This window comes from Hipposideros armiger, unplaced genomic scaffold, assembly GCF_001890085.2.
Source record: "Hipposideros armiger isolate ML-2016 unplaced genomic scaffold, ASM189008v1 scaffold_118, whole genome shotgun sequence".
NCBI lineage: Eukaryota > Metazoa > Chordata > Mammalia > Chiroptera > Hipposideridae > Hipposideros > Hipposideros armiger.
In genome coordinates, this window is record NW_017731468.1 from 272306 (window position 1) to 279936 (window position 7631).

At 45.9% G+C, this 7631-nt stretch overlaps 1 pseudogene; it reads left to right on the forward strand.

Annotated features, from left to right (window-relative positions):
* Positions 1–623: 623 nt before the first annotated feature.
* Positions 624–1490, forward strand: LOC109385539 (60S ribosomal protein L6 pseudogene; annotated as a pseudogene).
* The last annotated feature ends 6141 nt before the right edge of the window (positions 1491–7631 follow it).

Consider the following 7631-nt stretch of genomic DNA (forward strand, 5'->3'; position numbering starts at 1 on the left):
AATCCTCGCTCTTAACTCCTGTGGCGCAGGATCTACATAATGTTGTTCCTCATGCTAGTTGGGTTCTTATGAATCTTAGTTTCATGAGGAAAACTGAGACTCAGAGAAAGTAAGTCATGTATCCAGGTTTGTCCAGCTTGTGAGACGTGATAGTAGAGCTCAAACCCTGGCCCAGCTGACTGCAAGACCAAGCCGTAGTTGGCTGGGATTGCATATTCTGCCCACACCTTTGCTGACACTGGTCCCACTCCCACCCTCAAAACATGGCCCCCCTTCCTAACCTTGACTCCCATCTATTCCACTAAGTGAATACTCTCCTTCTGGCCCTCCTTTAGTCCTATCTCCTCCAGGAAACTCCAGAAGAGAGCTCCTAAAGCTCTACTTGTCTCAACCATCCACTTGTCAGGCCTCAATACCACCAGGTGCCGCCATATGAATCTATACTGTGTGGCATGAGCATGGACGGTGGAGATGTCTGAACTCCTGACGTGGACCACGTGCTCCTTGGTCTGATACTTCTTTGCACCACTCACCATACACAGAGCCTGACACTCTCAGGAAGGATGAGCATCTGGGGATGGTTAGTTTAAATAGCGTCAGCAACCTCTTTCCCGTATTGCAAGATGGCGGGTGAAAAAGCTGAGAAGCCGGACACTAAGGAGAAAAAGTCTGAAGCCGAGCAGGCTGATGCTGGTGGCAAGGTTAAGAAGGATAACCTCAAGGCCAAAACACCTAAGAAGGGGAAGCCCCACTGCAGCCGAAACCCTGTCCTGGTCAGAGGGATCGGCAGATATTTCTGATCAGCTATGTGTTCCTGAAAGGCCATCCATGTACAAGAGGAAGTATTCAGCAGCCACATCCAGGATTGAAAAGAAAAAGGAGAAGGTTCTTGTCACTGTCACAAAACCAGTTGGTAGAGACGAGATTGGTGGCGCCTGAAGAATGAAACTTTGCAAAATGCCTAGATGCTCTCTTACTGAAGATATGCCCCGAAAGCTGTTGAGCCACGGCAAGAAACCCTTCAGTCAGCCTGTGAGAAAACTTGGGGCCAGCATCACTCCCGGGACCATTCTGAACATCCTCACTGGGTGTCATAGAGGCAAGAGGGTGGCTTTCCTGAAGCAGCTGAGCAGTAGCTTGCTACTTGTGGCTGGACCTCTGTTCCTCAATCGAGCTCCTCTCCGTAGAACACACCAGAAATTTGTCATGGCCGCCTCCATCAAAATTGATATCAGTGTGGTGTGAAAATCCCCAGACATCTCACTGATGCTTACTTCAAGAAGAAGCTGCGTAAGCCCAGACACAAGGAGGGGGAGATCTTCGACACAGAGAAAGAGAAATACGACCTTACAGAGCAGGGCAAAATTGATTAGAAGGCCGTGGACTTGCGAATTCTGCCAAAACTCAAAGCCCTTCCTCAGCTCCAGGGCCACATCCACTCTGTGTTTGTCCTCTCAAATGGGGTTTAGCCTCACCAACTGGTGTTCTAAATTTATTATTTAGAACTAAATGCCTGATCTGTTAAAAAACATAAAATAAAATAAATGATATCAGCAAGCTCAGCAAGTATTTATTTAATGTCTATTATGTGCTGTCTGCTGTGCTAAGTCCTTTCACACACATCACCTCACTTAAGTCTATTTAAACTCCTGTATGCTCACTGGCTTCCAAGTCATCACAGTGCACAAGATTATGGCTTGCATATCCTTACGGGGTAAAAACTGATCTACATGAGTCTTATGATAAACAAAAACAAAAGAACGTGTTTCCTGAGTGTCAGAAGTAGGCAGCTCCTTACAAGTGACTGCTTGAAGAGAATTTAGGCAGGGTGCCTCCCTTCCAAAACGTCCATCCCATTGACTGTCATTACACCATTATAGATTTATTCTCTTAGACAAAATATTTTATTGCTCCTCTGAGGTCCCCCTGAAAATGGACCCCCTCCCCAACTTCCCCATGAGCATTAGGCTTTACCAGCAGACACAGTAACTGAGAATCAGGAGGAATGGGACACAGGACAAGTACTTGGAGGTAGGGAATACAGTCCAACGCCTTAACATGCCTCAGAATACCTCTCATGGTCTGGCCCCTGCCTGCCTCCCCAACTTTACCTCTCATCAGTTTTTTACATACAGCCTTTGCAACACTATCATCCTGTAACACCCATCCTCTTTCATACCCTTCATCATTCCCTACTCTTCTTTGCTTTCTGGCCTTTACACGTACTCTGCCCCTTTTTTTGGCTGCCTATCTCCTAGAACCCTTCAAATTTCAGTTCAGCCATCATTTCCTCCAGGACGTCTACCCTCCGCATCTCAGTCTGGGTTGGATGCCCCTGCTATGCATCCCCATAACTCCTTGTCCTTTCCTCCTCATTACACGGAATGCACTGTATCATACAATGGTTTATCACCTGTATCTCTGGTTGACTGGGAGCTCCAAGGGCATAGGTTCCATGTCGGACATTTCACTGCCTGGCACATAATAGTCACTCAAGGAATATTCATTGAATGAATCAATAATCTGGGCCTGAATGGGCAGATGGGCGTACTGGGGACAGACTTCACCTCCTTCACAGGTTGTCGAAGACTTGCCTTGCCTGAGCTCCATGTAGTTTTCCTAACGCCAGAGAAGCCCCTGCTAAAAAATGTACTATAGATCACAAAGGATGCTGGGAATGGGAATAATTCTGGGCCCATTCCCATTCCCAAGTCTAGATGCACAACTCAGAGAACACGTCATTTTCTTTTGATGGGAGACAATGTGCCTCGGAGTCCATGTGTCCACGTCAGAAGTTCTAGACAACACTGTAAGCCACCAACACCGGCTTAGCATGAACAGGGTTCCCAGGATCCTGGCGAAAATTATAAAGGTGGCCTTGGAGTCAGTGGTCAGATTCCCACTGTACGAAAGGTGGGATGACAAAGGCTGTCCTTCAATCCCTGAGACATGTGCTTTGGAGAGGCCAACAACTCTGGCTGATGAAGGAGAGTAATGGAGGCCAGGTGCTCCATGTTAGGTAATGTGGGCAGCACAGGTCATGCTATGCTTCATAGCTTCCAGGGAGGCATGGTCCAGGTGTCTGGGAAGAGGAAGAAAGGAACTCAATAGAGCAGGCTGGCTGGCGGTGGCTGCCACATTGGTCTCCTATGCAATGCTCTTTAAGCATTTTCAGTGCTGTGTAACGGACACTGAGTCAGGTATTGGACAAATGAAGGGAAGTTGAATCCAGTCCCTGGCCTTGAGAAGCTCTCAGTCTCAAGTGCAGACAGTTCTGTGTAAGGGCTATAATGGCTGAGACATGGGAGTCAAGATGGGAAAGCCCCCATGCCTAGGGAGGATTTATGGAGAGAAGAGGCATTCACCTGGGTCTAGAAGAGTGAGAGCTGTGATTCTGGTTTTATCTCTTTGCCTCCAAGTTCTGTTGAGGAAACAGTCCGCCTGAAGGCCAAGGACTGTGTTTTACTTAACTTCATGTCCCCAATTGCCGGGAACAATGAATGGCACATAGTAGGTGTTCAATAAATGTACATTATATGGAAGAAATGAATGAGTAAACTGATTAAACAAAATTGATTGTAAAGAACTCTAATTTGGTAGTAGACGCAGGCGAAACAAGCTTTTAGGAGATCTAGGTAGAACTAAAAACCAGAGTGAGTGATGCAGAATAGGAAAAAGCCCTCTATATCGAACTCTTTGCTGATATTGTAGGAAGTTGGCTGGAGGTCTCTGCTCTTTCCTGTCCCTCTCTGCTGTTTGGAAGGGCTGAGGGCAGAGAGTGTCCTTGAGGATGATGCTATTGTGTTTGGAACTTGGGCAGGAAGTCTGCTTCCTGGAGAAAGTCAGCAGTACCTATAATCAGATAACATACATCACTCCAGAGAGCCCTCCAAACTCTGCAGATTTCATAGTGACTGGCCACATCCTGCAACACAGTAAGATCTGTATGATTTTATGTGGAACTCAGGTCACCTTTGGGTCTCTTTAGATTATTATCAAGATGGGGAGGGAGTGATGAAAACCCAGGGCCAAGCCATCTGCTTTTAATGTCACTTTTGCCACCAGCACAACCTAAGGGGCTATGAAAGACCTTTTTAAAAACAAACAAACAAACAAAAAACTCAATGATTATCATTATCTCAAATTTTGTTTTTTTATCAAGAAGTTACCACCCCTTTCTTCTTGACCTGGCCCAAACATTCAAAGTTCATTGTGATTGAAAACTGGGAAAACACAGAAGCCATATTTTCTGTGTCATTACCACTGTCAAGAAGGAAATAAGGTCATAACTGGTTTTTCGGAGATTGTGTTAAGAGATTAATGTAGCTTAATCACACTCAATTTACTTTCTAGGTTAACTAAGTAATAAAAGCTGATAATTTTTCATTAAAAGTTATAAGTACAATCTGCATATACATGATTTTGAGAATAGTTGAATACCTTAACTTCAACATACAACTATATTCTAATGTCATTATCTCAAATTTTAAAATCCAGTCTAAAAAAAAAGGAAAAGAAAAACCTAAATATATAACAAATGAAGACTGATTAAATAAATTATGGTATGTCCAGGCAATGAGATATTTAGCAGGCGGTATAGATTTAAAATGATGGTATAGATTTTTATTGATATGAAAGATATTTAAGGCATATTAATAAGTGAAAAAAATAAGTTATAAAAAACTCTCTGATATATATGTACATGTGGATAGCTACATACACAAGGAAAAAAAGGCCCGGGGAGATATATATCAAAATGTTAAATGTTGGTAATTCTGGGTTGTATCCTCATGGATAATTTTGATTTAGTTTTCTACCTCTAGTCTTAATTTGTACACAACGAGCAATCCAGGAGTAATCATAAAAGGTCTTTCTGAGTGAGTCTCCTGGAAGATTTTAAAAGCAGACAACCTGACCCTGAGGTTCCATCAACCCCTCCCTATCTTGAGAATCACCTGAGAGCCTCAAAGGTGATCTGGAACAGGAGATAAGATCCTGTTAAGACCAGGTCACACACTGCTGATTGGAAGTTGGAGTGGCAGGAAGCTGGCAACTGCGGTAAAATCTGCTGTGTTTGGAAGGTTTTTTGGATAACGACATATAGTTCTGGTTGCAGGCATTGCTAACTTCCTCCTTTTTGCCCAGTGTTTCCAGAGTCAATGGCGGCCCCATCAGGTGATTGTACCAGCGACTGGGAGGTGAGAGCTCTTCCAGACATCAGAGATGGTTCAGGTCAGCTCTGATAATGCACCCCCACCCGCCAGCTCCATTTCCTCTCCTTCTCCAGTCTAGTCTAACTCAATCAGAGTTTGGTGAGTTTGGGCTGTGAGTAGATCACTTTACTCACCAAGTTCACTGTCTGCATTTACCTCCTGCCCCAGAGGCCAGCTCACTTTTCCTCTGTCAATTATTTATATACAAAAGTTCAGAAAAGATCCTTGATCTTCTCCCAATTCCTCCAGGGTCTTGCTTCCAGCATTTTAACTCTCTCTCTCTGTTGTCTTCCTGGATATCTTCCCTAGCTCTGGGCCTTTCAACTACTTCTCAGGCTGGAGTTTAGTGGAAGTGGGGAACTGAGTCAAGGGCATCAGTTCCCAAACGACCAGACACTTGGGCTATAGAGCAATAGCAAGTCTTCAGTCTCTGCCCGGTATTGGAGTGGCCTCCAGAGTCATGCCAAGCTAGCTGCTCCATCAAAGAAAAGGATACGGGCCGGCCAGCGGCTCAGTTGGTTAAGAGCACAAGCTCTGAGCAACAGGGTAACCGGTTCTATTTCCACATGGGCCAGTGAGCTGCGCCCAACCTGAGCTGCTGCTGAGCTGCCAATGGGTGGCCGGATGGCTGAGCTGGTGAGAGCCCATGCTCTTAACAAGGTTGCCGGTTCGACTTCCATATGGGATGGTGGGCTGCGCCCCCCCCCCGCAACTAGATCGAAAGCAGTGACTGGACTTGGAGCTGAGCTGTGCCCTCCACAACTAAGCTTGAAGGACAACAACTTGACTTGGAGCTGATGGGTCCTGGAAAAACACAGTGCTCCCTTCCCCAATTCCCCAACACTGTTCCCTTCCCCAATTCCACAATAAAATCTTAAAAAAAAAAGAGAGAGAGAGAGAGAAGGATAGGGGAGCTCTTTCTCACTCAGCCCTTTTCTCATACATGCCAACGAGTACCCCCTTACACGTGTACACAAAGGAATACACCACATCCAGAAATAATGTGCATACTGTCATACATACATGCATGCTCCCTAGACAGACACCCACATGTGTTCTCAGCATCCATAACTGTAAGTATATACACATACATAACACACATGCATTCATACAGGCATTCGAATGTACACACAACATACAGACACGCACAGACACAACTGTGCTTTCACACATGCAGACGTCGATACTCGCACACATATCTAATCACATGACACAGACATGAACACATATAAATCTACTATAGACAGAGACCATTACCACCCACCCTGAACTGGGATTGCTTGGTTTTGTCGGAAGCTTTTGTAGAAAGTTGGCTGTGCCTTGGACAATGAGTTCAGCCCTTTTCTGCTTCCTGCTCCCCGGCCAGCTTTCTCCTCCCCATCACTTTTCATCCATAGCCGTGTCTGGCCAAGGGGAATGCTAATCGCCGTGACAGGCACTGTTTCTACCTGTTTACATCCCTGCGTCTCCCCCTAATGCCATTTTAGACTCTGCCAAGCAGCAGAGGAGGCCTGCTGTGTGGGCCCTTGTGAGAGGGGGAAAGGAATCAGCTATAGGACAGTTGGAGTGTGAAAAAGACCTGTCGCTAAGTGACTCCCCATTCCAACAGCCACACACAAGATGCACATAATTGCTTTTAGCACAGTGGGATGGACAGAGATACAAAAGGTCGAATCAAGGATTTGCCCCGTAATATCTTTGCTAAGCAGCAGCGTCAGACATGCAAAAAGCATATTCATGAAATGAATTGCCAGAGTGTGGGGCAGGCTTTTCAGGGGTGACTGTGTGTTCCCTCTTTGAGGTGTGCCTGCCGTGGTGATTGGATTCACACGGAGCAAGTGACTTCTCAATGCTCAACAAAGCTCTGCCTGTGAATTGGACTAAATAGACGACTTGGCAGGCAGCTGAGATAACGATGCTAAGTGAATTTCCTAGTTGTTCCCACTCCCCTTATGCCTAAACCTACTGGAAAATGCAGGATAAAGGCCAAACTCCTGAGTGTGGCATTCAAGGCCTTCCACCGTCTGACCCAAATCTATCTTTCTAGGCCATCCCCAACATGAACATCGAATGTCCACCCCACCAGGCCTGTCCCTGGGCTGAAAGCATCATGAGACTCACTGCTTTGGGGACCCTGTCCATGGTATTCCCAAGAGTGCACTGTCTCCCTTAGCCACTCAAATGCTAGCTGTTATTCGAGCTTGACTCAAGTCCTAATCCCACCAGTCCTTTCCTTGTCCCCAGGCCTAGAAGTGACCATGCCATTCTCGGAAGAAGGAGGGCCGCAGGAGATTAGAGAAAGAACACGAACCTGGATCCTGTGATCTGACTTAAATATTGATGAGCTCACTCAGGCTGGTGAGTTGCAAACAGTCTGGAGGCAGGGAGGGGGAGCAAAGCAGAATGCAGTGCAGAGGC